The sequence below is a fragment of the Mugil cephalus genome, chromosome 18 (genome assembly GCF_022458985.1).
Source record: "Mugil cephalus isolate CIBA_MC_2020 chromosome 18, CIBA_Mcephalus_1.1, whole genome shotgun sequence".
NCBI classification, from domain to species: domain Eukaryota; kingdom Metazoa; phylum Chordata; class Actinopteri; order Mugiliformes; family Mugilidae; genus Mugil; species Mugil cephalus.
In genome coordinates this window covers 22,351,600-22,377,691 of record NC_061787.1, presented here as the reverse complement: position 1 = coordinate 22,377,691, position 26,092 = coordinate 22,351,600, and the positions used below count along the sequence as shown (strand labels likewise).

The 26,092-nt window shown below is 44.6% G+C and overlaps 2 non-coding genes and 2 pseudogenes across 2 annotated transcripts; 3 read left to right on the top strand and 1 right to left on the bottom strand.

The window, feature by feature from the left end:
* The first annotated feature begins 376 nt into the window (after positions 1-376).
* On the top strand, positions 377-502 carry LOC124996095 (annotated as a pseudogene).
* Positions 503-10,073: 9,571 nt separating this feature from the next.
* LOC124996094 lies at positions 10,074-10,239 on the bottom strand (annotated as a pseudogene).
* A 3,187-nt stretch (positions 10,240-13,426) lies between these two features.
* Positions 13,427-13,589, top strand: LOC124996076. Its single transcript, XR_007110797.1, has one exon. It is a non-coding gene; the product is annotated as a U1 spliceosomal RNA (small nuclear RNA).
* Positions 13,590-20,392: 6,803 nt separating this feature from the next.
* LOC124996105 lies at positions 20,393-20,556 on the top strand. The gene has a single exon (XR_007110817.1). It is a non-coding gene; the product is annotated as a U1 spliceosomal RNA (small nuclear RNA).
* Positions 20,557-26,092: the final 5,536 nt, after the last annotated feature.

The following is a 26,092-nucleotide window of genomic DNA, read 5'->3' as shown; positions in this document are numbered from 1 at the left end:
CAGAGGATGTTCACCTTGGAGACCTGCTGCGGATATGGGTACGGACTGGCGCGAGATTTACCGGGCTATCGGGCGGGTCCCTGGCTCTCCCCTTCCACATTGTGGAAATAATTCACCTCTCCCTCGCCTCTGTGCTCCAGGGCCTTCCAGCCTCCCTTCAGCCTCAATCCGCTCCACCAGACCCACCCCAAACCACCAGCATGTCCTGGGGACCCCACACTGTCCCAGTATAGCCACAGAAACTTCGCGCCCCTGGTACCCCAAACCTCCCTCAAAGCTTTTCCCGTGCACATCTCCCAGCTGGCGTTCTGGACCAAACCACGAGTGAGAGTGAGGGTGTGGAGAAGGGACACATATTGTCCAAGCCTTTGTGAGGATCGCCTCTTGGCCTTTTGGCTAAGATCAATTGTAGTATCTGTTCTTATCAGTTGCTGCAGTGTTGCGTTAAGCTTTGTGTCTTTTGGGGTTGATTGGAGAGCAATATTTAAAAAAGACACCTCATTGGATGAAATTGGAGGGAAGATTCTTGACCCACCAGAAGAATCTTCAGAAAAATCCTCTTAATCCTCCTCTTAGGACAATTCTGAAGCAGGCCTCTTAGAAGGTTGGGCATCGGGGAGGGGTTCATCTTGGCTTTCGTGTTCACCAGTGCCCGTGTGCCCACCCTCCAGGCACAGTTCCAGATTGCGTCTTCATCCTTTACCTTGGTAGCCTGGCCTTTAACAGTGCAAAATCTTCCCAGCCATGAACAAATGTCCTCAGCATTTACTGTTTCATTGAACATTCTAACAATAACCGTTTTCAGGCTATTATCAGTCAGTTTCTCTACATTAAAAGCCGAGAACTGGGATTTCACATTTTCGTACCTTATCCAAAAGTCACGGAGTAACAATGCTGAACGAAAGCTTACGTCAAAGCCCTTGTTAAAGGGTAAGGTCAGAATACAGTTGAGGTCGTCTGCGGTAAACTTCAGGGTCTTTTGTATTAGATTCCGTGAGAAGTCAAGTCTTGACATCCCCACGTGTTTTCCATCAACCTCCTTCGAAGAGAAGCGGACACTGTGGTGCCTCCGTGTGCCGGCATAGCTGGACGACATGTTGGAGGCACCACCAGCTTGAGATGCAAAAAACAACTAAAAAATATTTCTAAAAAACAACAAACAATTTGATTAAAACAGTAAAAACGATAAATAATAAATTAGTGCGAAACTTACCTGGTGTAGAAATGAATACTATAAATGAACTACTTTATCGGTAAGGATGCAGCTGTAACAACAGGCGAAACCCTTAAAAAAACAAAGTTGTCCAATAATGTCCTCCTAAACGTTGGAGTAAAGCTATGTCACGAAGACAATCACTTTCACCACCCAGAGAAGGCAGTTGCAGTCTTACCCAAAAGGCAGAGAAGCGTTTAAATAATTTTAATAAGGAAAAAAAAAACTGATGACATGCAGTAAATGCAATAAACTGTCCGGCCTCCACGGAAGCTTTAAACTGCTGGTTGGCTTGCCATGTTCTGTGTAGGGCGGTGCTGATGCAAAGTTGAACAGTGGGCAGTTTTATTGCCTTCAACGAGTAGCACGCGTACACGGAAAATGGACAGCAATACACTGCTGCAGCTGCTGAAAGAAGAGAACTAATTACAAAAGTGAAAAGAGAAACAAATGTTTCCCAAGAGTGACAACCTGGTGAGAATTGAAGGGGGTTAAATCTACCTGGAGTTTACTCACCCCAGTTTCCCCTTAAGATTAGGGATTTGCAACGCAACGCTTTCAGTAGACTGCCTGGGACACACACACACACACACACACAGAGAAGGATGAGCTGGATAAAAACAGGATATATTGGTTTAGCTTTCCCTGTGCACATATCCCAGCTGGAGTTCTGGGACCAAACCATGAGTGAGAGCGAGGGTGTGGAGAACGGACACATTTTGTCCAAGTCCTTGTGAGTATCGTTTCTCTGCCTTTTTTTATCAGTCCCCATCCAGAATTTTGTCATAGCTGCTGTTTTGGGATTCCTGGATGGGTCCATGGTGTATGTGAGGTGCAGTGATGTGTATCTGCTTCCTAGGACCAGGCGCAGGGTGAGCACTCCCTCGCCTCCTTTTTCCTTTGGTTTCGTCATTTGGTCTCTCCTCAGTCTTTCCCATTTCGATCCCCACATGAAGTAAAAAATGGCCCGATCTAGATTTAAAAGCACATTTCTCGGTGGGGTAAAAACGGAAATGATTAGTAAAAGTAAAGTTAAAATCACAGCTTTAATGATTAAAACCTTCCCTTCCATCGTCAGTCCTCTAAGTCCCCAAAATCCTAGTCTTTGTCTAACTTTCCCTACCACGCCTGTCCAATTTGCCTTTCCTCCTCCCTCCCTGTCAAATTTTATACCCAATATTTTCTGGTTTTCTTTTGTCTGAGTCACGGCGAGTCCTGTCTTCTCCGTCTGTGTCCATGGTCCGTACAATTGCGCTTGGGTTTTGTCTCTGTTGAGTCTTGAGCCAGAGCCTTGTCCAAACCAGTCTGTCAGGTCTAGAGTCCTGTTTACAGATAAAAGGTCAGTGCATAAAATGTTTATGTCATCCATGTACAAAATGCACTTGGTGGTGAGTCCCTCGCTTCCTGGAATTCCCACTCCATTGATTCTTTTGTCCCTTCTTAAGATCTGTGCCAACCCCTATACCAGGGGTGGGCAAACTTTTTGACTCGTGGGCCACAGAGAGTTCTACTATTTGACAGAAGGGCCGGACCAGGAGCAGATGGATGGAGTGTTTTGGTAATTCACCTCATAAGAGAAAAAATAACATGGGATATGAAGAAAACATGCTTTAATTACATTAGAAAATTAACAAAAGCATTACAACAAAATATCTCTTCCAAGTCCCACAGTATTTCTTACTGAAACGACTCTTAAAACACTGAAAACACTTAAAACATTCAATTAACAAAATACATTTTTTTTTTTTTTTTAATTACTTACAGGTACCATTTTGAAACATTTAAAGTTTTGATTATTTAGTTTTTGCACATCTTGTCCTGTGCTGTTTTCTTTAACTCCTCCCCGCTGGGAATACTCCAGGTGAAATGGGACGACAGCGACGAGCCATTTACAGATGAGTCTAGAGCAGGGATGGGCAGGGATGAGTCATTATCATCACTCAACTCCTGAACATTTAAAAAATGGTTGGAGATGCAGATCAACGGAACAGTAACAGCATGCCAGTATGTGGCCATGTTATGTATATCTGGTGCGCACCTTAACAGAAATGACATGTAACACTAAAATACATTTTTTACAGCAGAGGATGTAACACGTACATGCATTTTTAAGAGCCAAGAAACTTACTTTTGATTTCAGTGGGAACAGTGTTGTTGGTGTCCCTTTTTAACCAGCCCATCGAAGTCTGGAGTCAGTTTTGTCGTGGCGATTCTCAGGATGGATCTGAGGTGTTGGTCAGTCAACTTGGATCTGTGGCTGGCTTTGTTGAAGTTCATGACGCTGAACGTCTGTTCACACACGTAGGTTGAGCCGAACAATGCCAGCATCTTCTGCGCCATCCTCCGGAGGTTTGGAAACACCGCTTCATTAAGTGACGCATAAAAGTCATTCAGTTTAAGAGACTTGAACTTGACTTTTAGGACGGCGTCAGCCTGAAGGTCGATCAGTTCCAGCTGCAGCGCTTCTGGTGCTGTTTCGGGGTCCTGTGACAGGGGACAGGCCACCAACTGAAGTGACTTGTTAATTTTCTCAAAATCAACAAAGCGACGGCAGAATTCATTGTGGAGCGCATCCAGTGACTCGCTGTATTTCTTCACCTTTGTGCAAGCCTCCTCTTTCAGTGTGGCTAGTGTCGGGAAATGAGTGAATGACACATTTAAAATTTGCTTGGAAAATAAAGCCAGCTTGGCTTTGAAGGCTTTCACACTTGTGTACAGGTCATGCACAAACCGATCTTTCCCCTGTATGTTCACGTTCAGCTCATTCATGTGTGAAAATATATCCACAGCAAACGCAAAGTCACAAAGCCAGTTCTTGTTGCTCAGCCAGCGTTTCTCCCTGTTAAATTTGGAGATCCATCTGTGGTGACGTTGACGAGTTCACTCCAAGGCAGCTTCATATTTTCAATGACAGCAGACACCCGGTTATACAAGTCCTCCCCCCGTGTTGTTCCTTTCAGAGACTCCATTGTCAAAAACTCCTCTGTTATTTCAAAAGTATCGTTAATTCCTCGGATAAAAATGAGGAGCTGAGCAGTTGAATTTACATCGTTGCTTTCATCCAGCGCTAATGAATAAAAGGTGAACGACTCCGCTGTTTTATTTAAGTTGTTAGTTCGATCTTCGTCGATCAGTTCCACACGGCGAGTCACTGTCTTGCGTGATAGACTGATTTTCTCAAACTTGTCTTTGGCCTCTGGACACAAGACACCTGCTGTCTCCACCATACATTCCTTTAAAAACTCGCCTTCAGACAGAGGCTTGCTGGCCTTTGCTATTTTGAATGCTAGCATAAAACTCGCCTTGGTACTTGACTCTTGGATGGCACTTTGACGATGAGGAAATTTTGTTGAGCTTGAAAATTAGCCACCAACCTCTGAGCAGTAGCTTCCCGGTCTTTCTCTGACTGCTTGCTAGCATAGTTAGCATGTTTTGTGCTAAAGTGACGGCTGATGTTATATTCTTTAAAAACCGACACAGTCTCTTTGCATATCAGGCATACAGCAGTAGATCTGTGTTCGGTAAAAAAATATTTAGTTGTCCACTCCTTATGAAACACTCGACATTCTCTGTCCACTTTTCTTTTTTTAGCTCCGCTCATCCTCACAGAAAGGTTGAGCTGTCAAAGAGGGAAAATGTTGAGTAATGATGCGTTCATACGGTGTCGGAATGATCGCAAAAATCACTTTCCCGCTGGAAAAAAACAACTCGGCAAGTTGGATCTTCCGACGCCACTTGAATGCAGCATAAAACAGCGCACCTCAACAAAGGTCGGTGTATCAGAGTGTCCCGAGAAACGCCACAATTGCAGGGAAAATAAAACATTAACAAGTTTTACCATTATAATCAATTCTAATTCGAGGGGCCGGATTAAAAAGCTTAACGGGCCGCATACGGCCCCCGGGCTGTAGTTTGCCCATCCCTGTTCTATACAAACCACATAGAGGAGGGCGGATAAGGACAGCCCTGACAGACACCGCGGTTAATATCGACTGCTTTTGTCAGATGTCCATTAACTAGAAATCTGCTGCTAATCCCCCAGTACAACAGTCCCATCCACGTTACAAACCTCTCTGGGAAGCCCATTTTTTGCAGTTCCCTAAAAAGGTACTGGTGGGAGACTCGATCAAAGGCTTTCTCAAAGTCTAAATTTAGGACTATTAGCCGAATGTTTGTGTCTCTCGCGTAATAGATGGTGTCTCGGATCAGTACCAGGCCGTCTGTGATCCTCCTCCCCGGGATTGGCACAGACTTGATCCGGGTGAATCAAGTCCTCTAAAACCATGCTTATCGGTGTCGCTAAAATTTGCTAAAAAGTTTACAGTCAGAGTTTAAGAGCATGATCGGTCTCCAGTTCTTCAGGTCTGTTTTGTCTTTGTCTTTGTGGAGAAGTGTCACTGCCCCTACTCTAAAACTGTCAGGTAAAAAGTCCAGCCGTTCAAAGTCTTTAAAAACAACAAGCAGGTCAGGTACTAAAATGTCCCAGAACGTTAGATAAAATTCACAGGGAAGTCCGTCAGGGCCTGGGGACTTCCCTCTCTTAAAACTCAAGATAGCCTGGTTTAGCTCTTCGAGGGTAACATCTTGAGTTAAAAGCACACTGTCTGTGACTGTCTGGTCAATAAAATCTAAAACTTCAGTCATTGTGTCAGTCTCAAGAGCTTTTTCTTGGTACAGATTTTCATAGAAATTGACGACTACTTGTTGGGCTTCATCTGAAGTAGCTGCTAGGCTACCACTCGCCCCCCTCAGTTTTAGGACATTCCCTCCCTTGTTCATTATTTTTTTAAAAAAGTATCTCGTACATTTTTCTCCCTCTTCTATTTCTTGTTCTCTGCTTCGAAGAATAATTCCTTTACTTTGGATTTCTGCCAAATTTGACATTTCTATTTTCACTTGCTTTATTTCATCATTAAAATTTAACCCATGTTTATTTAATTCAAAATACCGTTGAAGTCGTTTTTGCAGTCCCATCATGCATCTGTTTTCTTTGTACTTTTTTCTTTTCCCTGCTCGTCTAAAAAAAGTCTGGGTCCTCCCTTTAACCATTTCCCACCAGTGTGCTCGTGAGTTGTATAAGTCTTGAAGGGTCTGCCACTCTCTATATTGCTCCCTATACTGACTAACTATGTCTTTGTCTGTTGACAGGAAGAAAAATGCTCTGTCCATTCACAAATAGCCTGCACAGCGGTGAAGCTCTTGACCTGGCCACTCAGGAGAAAGAGGTAGCTGACTATGTGAAACAGCTGCAGGAAGCTGTGAAGTTTTTGTCTCCCTACGTACAGGAAATCCTTATAAAGGAGCCCAGTGGAGCCACACCGGAGGAGATAAAAGAAGGAGAGTGGATTTACAGAAGAGTGTTCCACAGGACGTGGGAGGAGCCAAGGTGGATCGGCCGGTTCAAGGTAGTATCATCAACTACATATGGTGTGAGAGTCTGGCTGGATGAGGAGCAGACTAAGGTAAGTAAATACTGGCACAAAACACACTGGAGAAAAGGACAGCCGTCCACAGAGAGAAACCTTAGAGAAATCAGAAAGCACCTAAGGGACATAGGCGAAGAGACAGAGGGAGAATAAGATGATGACCTACAGGTCATGGCTTACACTGGCCTGTTTGGTAGTGGTAAGTCTGATAGCGGCTGTGATGTTGGTATGGCTGAGTGTAGAGGAGAAGGAAGCTGTAAGAATCCCCCACAGAGTAATCACTCCAACAGGGGGACCCAAAACTCGAACACATTGAGAGACCCATCAAGATCAGTGCATACAGAAGTACGGGGGGATTGAACTCTATTATGAAAAGGGTACAGATATTACCTTCCAATTTGATTTGTGTGACGTGATAATTTGTGGGGGTGAAGGCATCCAGTGGAGGGGATATGATCTGTACATGTGCGATTTCTATTGGGGGGGACCTTCCGATCTGCCCTCTGATAGGGGTGTCCACACTGGGGACATGTGCTCTGGGGAACTGCACCTCATTATGAAGAGGGAGGTTATCTTAATGACAGATTTGGTACCCCAACTCAAAAAATTCAGCAGGCAGGGAGTCTAGGTCGTGGACAATTCACTGGGTCTGGAGGAAAATACAACCCATTGTTGTTTACCATAAAAGGGCTCAGGCAAAATGAATACCCCATGAGTGGCCGCGGTTGTGAGACTGAAAAGAATGACACACTGTATTTTGTTCTGGGTGTAGACCAGACAGGTAAAGATGCGATGGGACTGGTCTCTTTACATTTCTACGACAAACCTGTTGATAACTCTGATATTAAACCTTCCACAGCTAAACCCCAAGAAGGGAAAAACAAAAAAGTGACAACCTATGAAGTCAACAAACTCACGCCAACTGATTTATTTAGGATCGAGACTGGTTACAGCCAGAAAAACACTTGGATTTATAACGTGCAAGAGGCTGTAAAAGAGGCACAGGAATCTAATTGCATTGTGTGCGCTGCGGCTAGACCTAACCTTATGCTGACTCAAACAGTGTTTGAATATGCTCAGAATGCTACATATAGCAATAACACTGTCCCAGACACTGCCTGCATGTGGGAAGTAATGTCTAAAGACAACCCCAGCTCTAAGTGCTCTGGATGGGATAAGATTTACCCTGTAATAAGTAAAGGATCAGTGCCCCCAATATTTAATCCAAAATTATTATTAAAGGTATCTTGTCTTGCAAAGGGAGGAAATGATGGCTGGAAAATTGAACTGGGTTACCTGGATCAAACCGTATGCTTTTCAGTGGAAAACGTTACTGACGACGAGTTAGGGAACCAACTTAAGGTGGCCAAGGCTGATGTATGGTGGTATTGTGGAGCAGAATAAATTATTTACACTACAATATGCAGAGATTGGCAAATTATACAAGAGATGGGTTTGAGGCTGTTCATGGTCAATTAACTGCGACATCTCTTACATCACACCAAAATAGCCTTGCGCTTGATATGATCCTAGCTAAAACAGGGGTGTCTGTAGCATGTTTGGAGAACTGTGCTGTACATTCATCCCCAATAATACTGCCCCTGATGGATCCCTGACCAAAACCTTGAGAGGCCTTAGAGCCCTCTCGAATGAATTAGAAGAACATTCTGGGGTCACAGACCCCTTATCTGGCCTGTTTGACAAATTCTTTGGTAAGTGGGGAAAGTTGGTAGCTAGCGTAGCTACCTCACTGGCTATTGCATTTGTGGTGTTTGCTCTGTGTGGTTGTTGTTGCATCCCATGTATTAGGGCTCTCATCGTGCGGTGTATCGACAAGGCACTGGGGAATGTGGAATCCAAGGGAGCGCCCCCAGCGTACCAGATGAACCAAGCAGAGGGCATGCCTCTGCTTGATCAAAGTGCTGAGATACAGGAGAGGCCATTCCAATATTCAGATGGGGACTCTGACAACGAGCCGGATGATTTAGTATGAGCTCAGGGTCTACAATAACTGATATTACTATGTTAGAATAGCATTTTGCTTTGTGGCTTGCTTCTAGGCTTTGGCTTTTGATATATACGTATATATGCATTTTATACATATATAGTGAATGTTAGTTAATTTTCCAAAGATGTTGCACACACAACCTGAGCCTACCGGAGAGATGGCAACGTGTTTGGGGAGCACGTTCATGTGACCGCTGGAAGGAGATCTAGGTTACAAATATAGTTTAGATCCATACACCCATTTTAGATAGGGTTTTTACATTACATGATGATTTAGGGGGGGACAACAGGGGGGTTTGTTGGGTTAAAAGGGGTTAATAACACTTTCAGCCTATGTATAACCTTGGGAACAATCGAGTAGAATGTTACTTCTGTTCACCTTATCGATCGTTGTCTTTTGCTTCGCTACAGCTTGCTCACAGACTAGGACACATTACACCCTAATATCTCACATGCTGGAGACCAGATAAAGCTAATCGGCCACACATAGAAACTCACTGACACAGGAGAGTTAGTACTCCTCCCCATTGTCTTACAGGCGGGGTCTAGGTAGACTAAGGTCACTGTACGTCCCTGAAGTGGGGCTATTGGTTATTTTTACCTCTAAGGTGAACTGACCGAAGGCTCAGCGCTGAAATCAATGTCTATTCTCTGTGTACCAAATAAATATCAAAAACGTAAGAAATTGTCGCGTGATTTGTGCGTAGGTGAACTACCCTTTCCAACCGGTATAAAGATCCTGGGCTGAAGGAGAGGAAAAGATCCTCCTTCACACTACCGTCTCTCACCACCGTGCTGCCCTTCACCAGAATGTGAGGATTGTTGATTAAAATGGCCACTCCATCATTTCTGTTGTGATTTGACCCACTTCATATTGATTTGCCTGGCCATATGCCCTCCCATTGTCTGTGGTGTTTAAAATACGGTATGCAACATTCTTGTAATAAAAACACATCTGACTTAAAAGAACTAAGAAATGATAAAACTGTACTCTAACTCTAGACTTGACGCTTCTCACATTGATGGTTGAGAAGGTGATTGCCATGAGTATTGTTAAAACAAACAGTTTTGACATTTTAAAAGACTAAAATGTTATGACAAGTGATTTTGAACTAAAACACAGTGTTAGTTAATCTCTTGGGAATGGAGCTCTTCCTTCACCAAGAACTATCATTGATGGTAGATGCTTCAGGCCCTTGAATCCCTGGGGGTCTTGCCATTGTTGAATGGGCACCCTCCAGGCACAGTTCCACATGCCATCTTCATCCTTTACCTTGGTAGCCTGGCCTTTAACAGTGCAAAATCTTCCCAGCCATGAGCAAATGTCCTCAGCATTTACGATTTCATTGAACATTGTAACAATAACTGTTTCCAGACTATTATCAGTCAGTTTCTCCACATTAAAAGCAGAGAACTGGGATTTCACATTTTCATACCTTGTCCAAAAGTCTGCAATACCAGGTCGATGCGTGGAGTGGAGAGCGAGCCCTTGCTCCATCTCCCAACCCCAAAAATCAACTTAATATATGGTCCTCGAATACAGGACGTATCAGATATTAAACTGGTAAGAACAGATTTTTTCGTTAAAATTATTTAATCGCTTCTTGGCCTGTTGGGTAAGACTGCGATCGCCTTCTCTGGGTGGTGAAAGTGATTGTCTTCCTGACATAGCTTTATCATTACAGATGCATGATGGGACTGCAAAAACGACTTCAACGGTATTTTGAATTTAATAAACATGGGTTAAATTTTAATGATGAAATAAAGCAAGTAAAAACAGAAATGTCAAACGTAGTGGAAATTCAAAGTAAAGGAATTATTATTCGAAGCAGAGAACGGGAAATAAAAGGAGAAAAATGCACAAGATACTTTTTTATATCCTAAAACTTAAAAAAGCAAATAGTACCCTAGCAGGTCCTGTAGATAAGGCTCAACAAGTGGTCCTCAATTTCTACGAAAATCTGTACAAGGAAAAACCTGTTGAGATGGACATAATGACTGACGTTTTAGATTTTATTGACCAGACAGTCACAGACAGTGTGCTTTTAACTCAAGATTTTACTCTCGAAGAGCTACACCAAGCTATCTTGAGTTTTAAGAGAGGGAAGTCCCCAGGCCCTGACAGACTTCCCTGTGAATTTTATCTAACGTTCTGGGACATTTTAGTACCTGACCTGCTTGTTGTTTTTAAAGACTTTGAACGGCTGGACCTTTTACCTGACAGTTTTAGAGTAGGGGCAGTGACACTCCTCCACAAAGACAAAGACAAAACGGACCTGAAGAACTGGAGACCAATCACGCTCTTAAACTCTGACTGTAAACTTTTTAGCAAACTTTTAGCAACACGGATGAGCATGTTTTTAGAGGACTTGATTCACCCGGATCAAGTCTGAGACACCATCTGTTACGCGAGAGACAGAAACATTCGGCTAGTAGTCCTAAATTTAGACTTTGAGAAAGCCTTTGATCGAGTCTCGCACCAGTACCTTTTTAGGGTACTGCAAAAAATGGGCTTCCCAGAGAGGTTTATAACATGGGTGGGACTGTTGTACCAGGGGATTAGCAGCAGATTTCTAGTTAATGGGCATCTTACAAAAGCAGTCGATATTAACTGCGGTGTCCGTCAGGGCTGTCCGTTATCTGCCCTCCTCTATGTGGTTTGTATAGAACCATTGGCACAGATCTTGAGAAGGTACAAAAGAATCAATGGAGTGGGAATTCCGGGAAGCGGGGGACTCACCACCAAGTGTATTTTGTACATGGATGACATAAACATTTTATGCACTGACCTTTTATCTGTGAACAGGACTCTAGACTTGACAGACTGGTTTGGACAAGCCTCTGGCTCAAGACTGAACAGAGACAAAACTCAAGCACAATTTTACGGACCATGGACGCAGACAGAGAAAACAGGACTCGATGTGACTCAGACACAGGAAAACCAGAAAATATTGGGTATAAAATTTGACAGGGAGGGAGGAGGGAATGCAAATTGGACAGACGTGGTAGGGAAAGTTAGACAAAGACTAGGATTTTGGGGACTTAGAGGACTGACAATAGAAGGGAAGGTTTTAATCATTAAAGCTGTGATTTTACCCTTACTTTTATTAATCAGTTCTGTTTTTACCCCGCCTAGAAATGTGCTTTTAAATCTAGATCGGGCCATTTTTTACTTCATATGGGGATCAAAATGGGAAAGACTGAGGAGACACCAAATGAAGAAACAAAAGGAAAAAGGAGGCAAGGGAGTACCTGGCTTACGTCTGTTTCTCGGAAGCAGATACACTTCACTCCATATTGCAAATGCCACAGACCCATCCAGGAATCTCAAGACAGCGGCGATGACAAAATTCTGGATGGGGACCTACCTCAGAAGACTGAAAATTATACCCAAAGACTTAAGAACACCTGTGTCTTTTAACCTACCACCTGCATATGCTTTTATTCAAATGTTTTTAAAGCATTTTAACCTAGAGGGTGAAGAACTACAGCTTTTATGTAACCATCGCCATGTCATCTCTTTTGTGCAGGAACGGGAGCCAGTGAATCCACTGCGCGGGCTTGCACTCGGCGAGCCCTCCACAGTTTGGCGCAATGTAAACCATCCCGCTCTCCCAAACAGACTCCGGGACCTGTCATGGATGGTGGCACATGAGATCCTCCCGGTCAGGTCCGTCATGCACTCCCGGGGCATGGCAAGAAACTCAACCTTCCCCCGACCGGGTTGTGGCCCACCTGAGACGGTGAGGCACTTGCTCTGGGAGTGCAGCGCTGCCGAAGACCTGTGGGCAATGGCTGGCTCCTTAAATTTCCTGTACTTGCCAGCAAGAGAGGTCCTTACAGCCCAGCTGGTGCTGTATGGGGTGAGCCATGACAATAAATCACAGAGTAAAGAAGAGTTTGCCAAGCAGTGGCTCGCCCTAGCCGCCATCAAAGACGCCATATGGACCTCCAGAAACTGCCTCTGTGCCTATTCGGAAGAAGGAGCCAGAGTCACACGGGAAAAGGTCAAAGCAGCGGCGGCCTGGCCCTCCGGGAGTGCAAGGTGGGAAGGAGCAACAGGGTGGGGATTTCCTCTGTGCACTAGGACAGGATACCGAGAGACCTCCTGTTTCGGGGAGCGAAATGAGTAGACTTACTTAAGGACTCACTCCGCTTCTGTACAAAAGAGAATATACACAAAATGTTTTAAAAACATATTTATGTTATCTTAAATGAAATGAATGCAATGTGTGATGTGAACTGATGACTCAAAGCATTTTGTATCAATAAATAATTTTAATAAAAAAAAAAAAAAATCTGTTCTTATCAGTTTAATATCTGATACTGATATTAAGTTGATTTTTGGGTTTGCACTCCTCTACACGTGTTAACAAACAAGAACGGCTTGGTAAGCTCTGCGTACAACTTGGCTGACTCTGGAAGAAGAAGCCGGATGCGCTCGCCTCGTAGGACTTCTTCAGTGGCTGTATCTTTACACAGAGTTTCTTGGCCGGTTACCCTGATTATCCAGCCAATGGAAACAAAAGCACGCCATATCTTTATTGTCTACCTCCTCACCAGTAAACAACCACCTATGACACAATTTGAGACCTAGGCTCGCCATCTTCATCTCGTTCAAATACGGAATAGAAACCGACCGGAGTTCCGGACAACAGCAGCGTAGCAGATGGCTACACGCACCTGTATGACCTGGCTTTGCTAAGGCGTAGATTGTCAGCACCATCAGTCTGCACGGTGTGTCAGGGACAGACTCCCCCGCCTGCGACTTGTGCCACTCATACTTACCTGGCAGGGGAGATACCGTGATCAAGAAGGCGGTTCACCCAGGGCGAGGCTCCGCCATTGCACTCCAGGTCGTGCTGACCCCCGGAATTCCCCCAAATGTGGGAAATCCGACTGTTTTAATTTTGGTAGTGGGGGACTGCGTTGGTTTCCCCCCTGATAATGGTAGATGTAATCTTTTCCTGAAGCTTTAGTAGACCCCCCGGGGACACCCGCACAAGCGGGGGAGAGAAGAAGGATGAGCGGGATAAAAACAGGATTAGTGGTTTAGCTTTCCAGGCAATACCCCAGCTGACGTTCTGGGCCAAAACCCGAGTGAGAGTGGGGGTGTGGAGAGGGGGACAATTTGTCCAACCCTTTGCGGTATCGCTTCTGGCCTTTTGGCAAAGACTGCGATCGTCCTAGGGTGGTGAAAGTGATTGTCTTGTGCTGTTTAAGCCAACGTTTTGGAGAAAAAATTTTGCACAACTTTGTCTTTTAAGGGTTATCTGTTTATTACGCTGCACCCTTACGGATAATAGTTCATTTTTTTGCTTTTTGCACAAAAGGTAAGTTTTGCATAATTTATTTTATTTTTTGGGTTTTATTGTTTTAATCAGTTGTTTTTTAAAAGAACTTTTAAGCTGTTTTTTGCCCCCCAAGGGGTGGTGCCTCCAAAAGGGGGCCAGTTTGCGGAAACCGGGGCCACAGTGTGGCCTTCTCTTCAAAGGAGGTTGGGGAAAAAGTGGGGTGTCAAGACTTGCTTCTACGGAATTAATACAAAAGACCTTGAGTTTACCGCAGACGACCTCAACTGTTTTGGGCCCTTCCCCTTTTTAAAAGGGGCTTTGACGTAAGTTTGTTGCATTGTTACTCCGTGACTTTTGGATAAGGTAGAAATGTAAAATCCCAGTTCTCGGCTTTTAATGTGGAAAAAATGATGAAAATACCCGAAAAGGTTTATTGTTAAAAATGTTAAATGAAAAGTAAAATGCTGAGGAATTTGCTCAGGGCGGGGAAAAATTTTGCATGTTAAAAGGCCGGCTACCAATTTTTAAGGATGAGGACGGCATCGGGAAATGTGTGGGGGTACCCATTAACAATGGGGGCCCCCCGGGGCTTCCGGGCTGAAACTTACCATCAATGATATTTGGGGGAAAACAGGGGTATATCATACCGGGGACACCCCAAAGCTTGCGAAGTGTGGTGAGCTGGGCACCGGTAGAGGCTGTGTAAAATGTTTGGGGGAAAAATGTAGAAAAATTGGGCACACCTTTGAGGAGTGCAAAAGGGCAAAAAGGCAATCTTGGGGAGAGGGAGACCACCTTTTTCAGGGGATTGCCCCAAAATCTTTTGAAAAGTTGAAATGACAAAACAAAAGGAATGGTACAAAATGGCGGAAAGGAGGGACGGTTTACAGAGTGATTGAAGGGGGGGAGCGGAAATTTAAATTTTCCCCCGAAAAAAACCCGTCTTGGTGGAGTGTGGAAGAAGGGGGGAGGGGCATGGTCCACCCCACGACTAGCACTAAAAACAGGGGGGATGGGTCAGGTGGGGGGGGGGCCACTGGTGGACAGACAATCAAGAAAGAAAAGATGAACCCTCCCCGTCCCCAAACCTTTAAAGAGGTTGCATAGAATTGTCTTGGGTCTCTTGAAAAACTCAGAGAAGAGGGGAAGGGTTGAGCCCGCATCAAAAAGATTTTTCTAAAAGATTCTTCGGGTGGGTCAAAATTTCCCCCGATTCACCCAATGAGGTTTTTTTTTAAAAATATTGCTCTCAATCCCCCCGAAGACCAAAGCAAAAAGAACATTGCGAAAGGGGCCCCCCCTGCGTCGGGGGGAAAATGGGGCTAAACCACTTCACTTCAGTCTGTGGAAAGTAAAGGAGGGCTCCTTCAAAAGAAATTACTAACACTGTGTTTTATTAAAAACCCATCGTCTAAATTTTAGTTTTTAAAAAGTAAAACCCTTTTATTTTAACAATTTTTAATGGCAATTCCCTTCTAACATAAATGTGAGAAGTAAAAAGTCGAGAGTTAGAGCACAGAGTGTTTTTCATTTTTTGTTTCTTTTAAGTCGGTGTTTTTTATTACAGAATGTTGCTACCTTTTTTTTAAACAAAACACAATGGGGAGGGCTATGGTCAGGGAAATCAATATGGAGGGGTCCAAATTAAAAAAGAATGAGGAGGGGCCCCATTTTAATCAACAATCCTCACATTTGGTGGAAGGGCAGCCGGTGGTGAAGACGGGTAGGGGTTTTTTTTTAGCCCCATTTGCTTTTAGGGGCAGGATTTTAAAACCTTCTTAATATTTTTTGGTTTTAATGAAAGAAATGACGGGTATGATTTTTGGAAGACTTGAAGTCCACTTGTGGGTCGAAAACCATTGATTTTAGGGGGGGGGGATTTAACTGCTTTTTAAGAAAAAAGGGGTTTAGAAGGAGCAGGAGCGATTTTAAACGGAAAGAGTCGGTTTTATTAAAGACATTTTTTGGTGATTTTTTTAAAACTACAGGATTTTTTAAAAAATCATGCACCAAGAGAGGAGGGTTTCACCTGGTTCGTGGTGCGGCCCCGAGCCTTCGCTTAGTTTATTTGTTCCCCAGGGACTGTGCCCCCCGGATGTACATTGAACCCCGTTTCTTTTCTGATCCCCACATGCTTTTTGCCTTTATCACTCCTTTGGGTGGACCCGGGAAGAGGTTGGGAAACTCAATTGCTCCCCCCTAGAAGAAAAAGACTAGTTAGCCGTTATAGGGGCAATATAGAGAGGGCAGACCCTTAGGATTATACAACTCACGAGCACACTGGTGGGAATGGTTAAAGGGGGAGGACCAGATTTTTTGCGGCGGGAAAAAAGAAAAAAAAGTACAAAGAAAAACAGATGCTGATGGGGACTGCAAAAAAAAGACTAAAACGGTATTTTTTTTTTTTTTGAAATTAAATAAAAACATGGGGTTAAATTTTAATGATGAAATAAAGCAATTAAAAAGAAATGTAAAATTTTGGGCAGAAACCAAAGTAAAGGAATTATTCTTCGAAGTAAAAAACAAGAAAAAAGAAGGGAGAAAAATGTAGAGAATTTTTTTAAAAAAAATAATGAACAAGGGGGGAATGTCCAAAAAACTGGGGGGGGGATGGTAGCCGGGCAAGCATTCAGATGGGGGCCCGAGGTTGTCATCAATTTCTATAAAAATTATACAAGGAAAAAGTGTTGAGAATGTAAATGACTGAAGTTTTTAGATTTTATTGACCGGGTTACAGAATTGATTTTTAACCAAAGATTTTCCCCCCGGAAGAGTTAAACAAGGTATTTTTTGATTTTTAAAGGAGGGGTCCCGGGGCCCTGAGGACTTCCTGTGAATTTTATAAAACGTTTGGGACTTTTTTTAAGACCGCTTGTTGTTTTTAAAGTTTTGAAGGGGGCCTTTTCCTGACGTTTTAGAGTAGGGGCTGGACATCCTCCACAAAGAAAAAGAAAACGGCCCTGAAAAAATGGAGCCCAATCACGCTCTTAAACTTGACTGTAAACTTTTTCAAACTTTTGGGAACAGGGGAGGCTGGTTTTAGAGGATTGATTACCCGGTCGTCTGGGCCATACCGGGGAGGGGGACACGACGGCCTGGTACTGATCGGAACACCATCGTTACGCGAGAGACGAAACTTTGGAGTGTCCTAAATTTAGACTTTGGAAAGTTTTTGACGATTCGCACCATACCTTTTTAGGGTATGCAAAAAATGGGTTTCCCAGAGGGTTTTTTTCGGGGGGGGGGGACTGTTGTACGGGGATTAGCAGCAGATTTCTAGTTAATGGGAAATTTTTAAAACAAAGCATGATTATTAAAATGCGGTTTGTCCGTCAGGGGGGGGGGGCGTTATCTGCCCTCCCTTATGGGTTTGTATAGAACCATTGGCAAGATCTTGAGGGAGGGACAAAAAAGAATCAATGGAGTTGGGAATTGGGAAGGGGGGATCCCACCAAAGGGGCTTTTGTCATGGACGCAAAAAAACTTTTATGCACTGACCTTTTATTGTAAACAGGATCTGATTGACAGAGGGGTTTGGAAAACCCTTTGGGTAAAGACTGAACAGAGAAAAAAACTCAAGCACAATTTTAGGAGCATGGAGCAGACAGAAAAAACGGGATCGATGTGATCAGACACAGGAAAACAGAAATATTGGGAATTAAAATTTGACAGGGGGGGGAGGAGGGAATGAAAATTTGGGAAGACGTGGGGGGAAGTTAGAAAAGCTAGGTTTTTGGGGATTAGAGGACTGACGTGAAGGGGGGTTTTAATCATTAAAGCTGTGTTTTTACCCTTACTTTTACAATCGTTCTGTTTTTACCCCGCCTGAAATGTGTTTTAAAATCTGTTCGGGCCATTTTTTACTTATATGGGGAAAAAAAAAGGGGAAAAGACTGAGGAGACACCAAATAAGAAAAAAAAGGGGAAAAAAGGGGGGAAAAGGGGAGTCCCGGGTTTTTTTTTCTGTTTTCGGAAGCAGATAATTCACTCCATATTGCAAATCCCCAAGCCCACCCAGGAATCTAAAGACAGGGCGATGACAAATTCTGGATGGGGACCTACCTCGAAGATAAAAAATTTACCCAAAGACTTAAAAAACCTGTGTCTTTTTAACCTCCCACTGCTTTTGCTTTTTATTCAAATGTTTTTAAAGTTTTTAAATAGGGGTGAAGAACTACGCTTTTATGAAAACCATGCCATGTCTCTCTTTTGTGCAGGGGAACGGGAGCCAGGGAATCCACTGGCGGGTTTTGCATCGGCGAGCCTCCAAGTTTGGGCAATGAAAACCCCACCCCGCTCCCCCAAAACGGGACCCCGGGACCTGTCATGGATGGTGGCACATGAGATCCTCCGGTAGGCCCGTCTTGCCCCCCGGGGCAGGAAAAGAAACTCAACCTGCCCCGACCGGGTTGGGGCCCCACCTGAGACGTGAGGACTTGCTTGGGAGTGCAGCGCTGCAAAGACCGGTGGGCAATGGTGGCCCCTTTAAAATTTTCCCGTACTTGCCAGCAAGGGGGAGGTCCTTACACCCAGTGGTGTGTATGGGGTGAGCCAGCAATAAATACAGAGTAAAAAAGGGTTTTTGCCAAGAGTGGCTGCCCTACCCCGCCATCAAAGAGCATTGGCCTCCAGAAATTGCGGGGGAAAGAAGGCCCGCAGACCCCCCCAGGGGGCTGTGATCCGGAGGGCTGCAGAAACGGCAAAGCTCCCGGGTTGCAGGCGGAAGCCAAGGGACCAGGCCACAAAAAAGAATGCCTCTGTGCCTTTTTCGGAAGAAGGGCCAGAGTAAACGGGAAAAGGAAAGCACGGGGCCTGGCCCCCGGGGAGTGGAAGGTGGGAAGGGCAACAGGGTGGGGTTTTCCTCTGTGCCCCCAGGACAGGATACGAGAGACCCCCTGTTTGGGGGGGAGCGAAATGGTAGACTTATTTAAGGACTACTGCTTTGAAAAAAAAGGGAAATATACAAAAAATGTTTTAAAAAAATTTAGTTATTTAACTAAAAAAATCAATGTGGGGGAGTAAACCGATGACTCAAAGCATTTTGTATCAATAATTAATTTTTAAAAAAAAAAAAAAAAAAAAAATTGTTCTTATAGTTTAATTTGATAGTCCTCTACCCCGGGAAAATTATTAAGTTGATTTTTTGGGGTTTGGGGATGGGCAGGGCTTGCTCTTCCACCCCAGCATCGACCTGGTATTGAAATCCCCCGGGAAAGCGGTGCACCCCTCTACAGTGTCAAAAAAACAAGAAGGTTTGGAAAAGCTTGGAAGAAGAAGCGGAGCGTGCCTCTGGACTTCTTAGGGCGTTCTTTAACAGATTTTTCTTTCGGTTATTTTTATTTCCAGAAGGGAAACAAAAGCAACCAACTTTTTTTGTTACCCAAAACATAAACAACCCCCATAAAAATTTGAGAAACTGGCCGCCAAAATTTTTTTTTCAAATACGGAAAAAAAAACCGACCGGGGAAAAGTTGGGAAAACACAGGGGCAGATGGCTCACGAAACCCGATACCTGGCTTTGCAAAGGGAGATTTAACCCTTTCATTTTTCAGGGGTGTGGGGACAAACTCCCCCGGCTATTTGCCATAAAATTACTGGCAGGGAGTAAGTGATCAAAAAAGGGGGGGTTTCCCCCGGGGCGGGCCCCCTTCACCCGGGCGGGAAACCCCCAACCCCAAAGGGGGGGGAAAGAGTAATTTTTGGGGGGGGGACGGCCCCCCGAAAAGGAGCTGAAAACCCCCGCAGCCAGAACGGGGAAAAAAGCACAGAGCGAAGAGAAGAAGGAGGCTGGATTGTTTTACTTTCCTGCCTTCCCCAGAGCATTTGGTACAAAACCACGATGAATGGGTGTGATGGTGAAACATGATGACAAAGCACTTCCTGCTTCTGACAACATTTACATTAATAAAAAATGATCTGTTCTTATCAGTTTAATATTGATACGTATCTAGAAGGACATTATTTTGTTGATTTTCTTAAAAAAATATGTCTAAGTTGTCTCACTAAGATACTGGTTTGCGTACCTCCGAGTAGGGTTGCTCCTCTACACGGTGTCAACAAACAAGAACGGCTTGGTAAGTGCTACAACTGGTCAGAGAGAAGTCGGATGCGCTCCGCCTCGTAGGACTTCTTCAGTGGCTGTTATCTTTACACAGAGTTTCTTGGCCGGTTACCCTGATTATCCAGCCAATGAAACAAAAGCACGCCATATCTTTATTGTCTACCTCCTCACCAGTAAACAACCACCTATGACACAATTTGAGAACTAGGCTCGCCATCTTCATCTCGTTCAAATACGGAATAGAAACCGACCGGAGTTCCGGACAACAGCAGCGTAGCAGATGGCTACACGCACCTGTATGACCTGGCTTTGCTAAGGCGTAGATTGTCAGCACCATCAGTCTGCACGGTGGTGTCAGGGACAGACTCCCCGCCTGCGACTTGTGCCACTCATACTTACCTGGCAGGGGAGATACCGTGATCAAGAAGGCGGTTCACCCAGGGCGAGGCTCCGCCATTGCACTCCAGGTCGTGCTGAACCCTGCGAATTCCCCAAATGTGGGAATCTCGACTGCATAATTTCTGTAGTGGGGGACTGCGTTCGCGCTCTCCCCTGATAATGTGTAGACTGTAAATCTTACTCCTGCAATGCTTTCAGTAGACCGCCTGGGACACACACGCACAGAGCGAGAAGAGAGACAGAAGGATGAGCTGGATAAAAACAGGATATAGTGGTTTAGCTTTCCCCGCGCACTACATATCCCAGCTGACGTTCTGGGACCAAACCACGAGTGAGAGTGAGGGTGTGGAGACGGGACACATATTGTCCAAGCCTTTGCGAGTATCGCTTCTCGGCCTTTTGGCTAAGACTGCGATCGCTCCTCAGGGTGGTGAAAGTGATTGTCTCTGTGACATAGCTTTACGCCACTGTTTTGGAGAACATCATTGCACAACTTTGTCTATTTTAAGGGTTCATCTGTTTATTACAGCTGCATCCTTACGGATAAAGTAGTTCATTTTCTTTGCGTCTTTTGCACACAAGGTAAGTTTTGCACTAATTTATTGTTATTTATTGGTTTTATTGTTTTAATCCAGTTGTTTGTTAGAAACATTTTATAGCTGTTTTTTAGCACCCCAAGCTGGTGGTGCCTCCAAAATGTCGGCCAGCTATGCCGGCACACGGAGGGCACCACAGTGTCCGCTTCTCTTCGAAGGAGGTTGATGGAAAACACGTGGGGATGTCAAGACTTGACTTCTCACGGAATCTAATACAAAAGACCTTGAGTTTACCGCAGACGACCTCAACTGTATTCTGACCTTACCCTTTAACAAGGGCTTTGACGTAAGCTTTGTTCAGCATTGTTACTCCGTGACTTTTGGATAAGGTACGAAAATGTGAAATCCCAGTTCTCGGCTTTTAATGTGGAGAAACTGACTGATAATAGCCTGAAAACGGTTATTGTTAGAATGTTCAATGAAACAGTAAATGCTGAGGACATTTGCTCATGGCTGGGAAGATTTTGCACTGTTAAAGGCAGGCTACCAAGGTTAAGGATGAGGACGGCATCTGGAACTGTGCCTGGAGGGTACCCATTCAACAATGGCAGGACCCCCAGGGCTTCCAGGGCCTGAAACATCTACCATCAATGATAGTTCTTGGTGAAAACAGGGGCTATATCCACTACCAGGGACAGCCCAAGCTCTGCCGCAAGTGTGGTGAGCATGGGCACCTGGTAGAGGCATGTGATAAAATCGTTTGTGTGAGAAATGTAGAGAAATTGGGCACACCTTTGAGGAGTGCACCAATGGCAGAAAAGTGCAATCTCTGTGGAGAGGGAGACCACCTGTTCAGAGATTGCCCAAAATCTTTTGCCAACAAGTTGAAACTGACAAAACAAAAGGATATGGTACAAAATGGCGGAAGGAGAGAGACGGTTACAGAGCTGATTGAAGGGGCGGAGCGGAAATTTCAAATCTCCCGCCAAAACCCGTCATTGGTGGAGATGTGGAAGAAGGGGAGGGGCATGGTCCACCCCCACCGACTAGCACTGAAACAGAGGAGATGGGTCAGGTGGAGGGTGGACCCACTGGTGGACATGACAATCAAGAAAGCCAAGATGAACCCCTCCCCGATGCCCAACCTTCTAAGAGGCTTGCATCAGAATTGTCCTCTGAGTCTCTTGAAAACTCAGAGAAGAGGGGAAGGGTTGAGACCGCATCAGAAGATTCTTCTGAAGATTCTTCTGGTGGGTCAAGAATCTTCCCTCCGATTCACCCAATGAGGTCTCTTTTTTAAATATTGCTCTACAATCAACCCCGAAAGACACAAAGCTAAACGCAACATTGCAGCAACGGCCCCCACCTAGACGTCGACGGGGGAATGGGGCTCAACCACTTCACTCTCAGTCTGTGGAAGTGAAGGAGGGAGCTCCATTCACAAGAAATTAACTAACACTGTGTTTTAGTTCAAAACCACTCGTCATAACATTTTAGTCTTTTAAAATGTCAAACCTGTTTATTTTAACAATACTCATGGCAATTACCTTCTCAAACCATAAATGTGAGAAGTGTAAAGTCGAGAGTTAGAGCACAGAGTGTTTTATCATTTCTTAGTTCTTTTAAGTCAGATGTGTTTTTATTACAGGAATGTTGCATACTCGTTTTTTAAACACTACACACAATGGGAGGGCATATGGTCAGGGAAATCAATATGGAGCGGGTCAAATTAAACAGAAATGATGGAGTGGCCATTTTAATCAACAATCCTCACATTCTGGTGAAGGGCAGCACGGTGGTGAAAGACGGTAGGGCGCTTTTAGCACATTTGACTTTTATGGGACAGGATTTTAACCTTCTTAATATTTATGGTTTTAATGAAAGAAATGACAGGTATGACCTTTTGGAAGACTTGCAGTCCCACATGCTGGGTCGAAAACCATTGATTTTAGGGGGTGATTTTAACTGCATTTTAAGCAAAGGGGATAGAAGAGGAGCAGGAGACGATTTTAAAACGGACAAGACGTCGGTTTTATTAAAGACGATGTGTGACGTTTTTAAACTACAGGACTGTTTTAAAATCATGCATCCAAGAGAGGAGGGCTTCACCTGGTTCAGTGGTGACGGCGCCAGAGCCTCTCGCGTAGATTATTTGTTCACCAGGGACTGTGCACCCACGGATGCTACATTGACACCTGTCTTCTTTTCTGATCACCACATGCTATCTTGCACATTATCACTCACTTTGGGTGCGACACCAGGAAGAGGTCTGTGGAAACTCAATTGCTCCCTCCTAGAAGACAAAGACATAGTTAGTCGGTATAGGGAGCAATATAGAGAGTGGCAGACCCTTCAGGACTTATACAACTCACGAGCACACTGGTGGGAAATGGTTAAAGGGAGGACCCAGACTTTTTTTAGACGAGCAGGGAAAAGAAAAAAGTACAAAGAAAACAGATGCATGATGGGACTGCAAAAACGACTTCAACGGTATTTTGAATTAAATAAACATGGGTTAAATTTTAATGATGAAATAAAGCAAGTGAAAACAGAAATGTCAAATTTGGCAGAAATCCAAAGTAAAGGAATTATTCTTCGAAGTAAAGAACAAGAATATAGAAGAGGGAGAAAAATGTACGAGATACTTTTTTAAAAAAATAATGAACAAGGGAGGGAATGTCCTAAAACTGAGGGGGGCGGATGGTAGCCTGGCAAGCACTTCAGATGGGGCCCAGCAGGTTGTCATCAATTTCTATGAAAATCTATACAAGGAAAAAGCTGTTGAGAATGATACAATGACTGAAGTTTTAGATTTTATTGACCGGACAGTTACAGACAGTGTGATTTTAACCCAAGATTTTACCCTTGAAGAGTTAAACAAGGCTATCTTGAGTTTTAAGAGAGGGAAGTCCCCAGGCCCTGACGGACTTCCTGTGAATTTTATCAAACGTTCTGGGACATTTTAGTACCTGACCTGCTTGTTGTTTTTAAAGACTTTGAACGGCTGGACCTTTTACCTGACAGTTTTAGAGTAGGGGCAGTGACACTCCTCCACAAAGACAAAGACAAAACGGACCTGAAGAACTGGAGACCAATCACGCTCTTAAACTCTGACTGTAAACTTTTTAGCAAACTTTTAGCGACACGGATGAGCATGGTTTTAGAGGACTTGATTCACCCGGATCAAGTCTGTGCCATACCGGGGAGGAGGATCACAGACGGCCTGGTACTGATCCGAGACACCATCTGTTACGCGAGAGACAGAAAACATCGGCTAGTAGTCCTAAATTTAGACTTTGAGAAAGCCTTTGATCGAGTCTCGCACCAGTACCTTTTTAGGGTACTGTAAAAAATGGGCTTCCCAGAGAGGTTTATAACGTGGGTGGGACTGTTTGTACCGGGGGATTAGCAGCAGATTTCTAGTTAATGGGCATCTTACAAAAGCAGTCGATATTAACTGCGGTGTCCGTCAGGGCTGTCCGTTATCTGCCCTCCTCTATGTGGTTTGTATAGAACCATTGGCACAGATCTTGAGAAGGGACAAAAGAATCAATGGAGTGGGAATTCCGGGAAGCGGGGGACTCACCACCAAGTGCATTTTGTACATGGACGACATAAACATTTTATGCACTGACCTTTTATCTGTGAACAGGACTCTAGACTTGACAGACTGGTTTGGACAAGCCTCTGGCTCAAGACTGAACAGAGACAAAACTCAAGCACAATTTTACGGAGCATGGACGCAGACAGAGAAAACAGGACTCGATGTGACTCAGACACAGGAAAACCAGAAAATATTGGGTATAAAAATTTGACAGGGAGGGAGGAGGGAATGCAAATTGGACAGACGTGGTAGGGAAAGTTAGACAAAGACTAGGATTTTGGGGACTTAGAGGACTGACGATAGAAGGGAAGGTTTTAATCATTAAAGCTGTGATTTTACCCTTACTTTTACTAATCAGTTCTGTTTTTACCCCGCCTAGAAATGTGCTTTTAATCTAGATCGGGCCATTTTTTACTTCATATGGGGATCAAAATGGAAAGACTGAGGAGACACCAAATGAAGAAACAAAAGGAAAAAGGAGGCAAGGGAGTACCTGACTTACGTCTGTTTCTCGGAAGCAGATACACTTCACTCCATATTGCAAATGCCACAGACCCATCCAGGAATCTCAAGACAGCGGCGATGACAAGAATTCTGGGGATGGGGACCTACCTCAGAAGACTGAAAATTCTACCCAAAGACTTAAGAACACCTGTGTCTTTTAACCTACCACCTGCATATGCTTTTATTCAAATGTTTTTAAAGCATTTTAAGTTAGAGGGTGAAGAACTACAGCTTTTATGTAACCATCGCCATGTCATCTCTTTTGTGCAGGAACGGGAGCCAGTGAATCCACTGCGCGGGCTTGCACTCGGCGAGCCCTCCACAGTTTGGCGCAATGTAAACCATCCCGCTCTCCCAAACAGACTCCGGGACCTGTCATGGATGGTGGCACCATGAGATCCTCCGGTCAGGTCCGTCATGCACTCCCGGGGCATGGCAGAAACTCAACCTGCCCCGACCGGTTTGCGCACCTGAGCGGGGAGGCACTTGCTCTGGGAGTGCAGCGCTGCCGAAGACCTGTGGGCAATGGCTGGCTCCTTAAATTTCCCAAATTGCCCCAAGGGGGGCCTTTCCCCAGTGGTTTCGTATGGGGTGAGCCATGACAATAAATACGGTAAAAAAAGTTTGCCCAACGGGCTCGCCCCACCCCATCCAAAGACGCCAAAAGGGCCTCCAGAAACGCTGGTAAGAACACAGCGAACCCCCCCCCCCGGCTGTGATCCGGGTGGCTGCAGCAACGGGGCCAAAAAATGCCGGGTTTGCGGCGGCAACCAAGGGCACGCCCCAAAAAGAAAGCCTTGTGCCTATTCGGAAAAAAGCCAACACCGGGAAAAGGTCAAAGCAGCGGGGGCCTGGCCCTCCCGGGGGTGGAAAGGGGGGAAGGAGCAACAGGTGGGGGTTCCCCTTTTCAAGGACAGGGAAAAGGAGACCTCCCGTTTCCGGGGGCGAAATGATAGACTTATTTTAAGGGGCTCACTCCGCTTCTGACAAAAGAAATATACACAAAATGTTTTAAAAAAAATTTATGTTTTTCTTAACTAAAAAAATG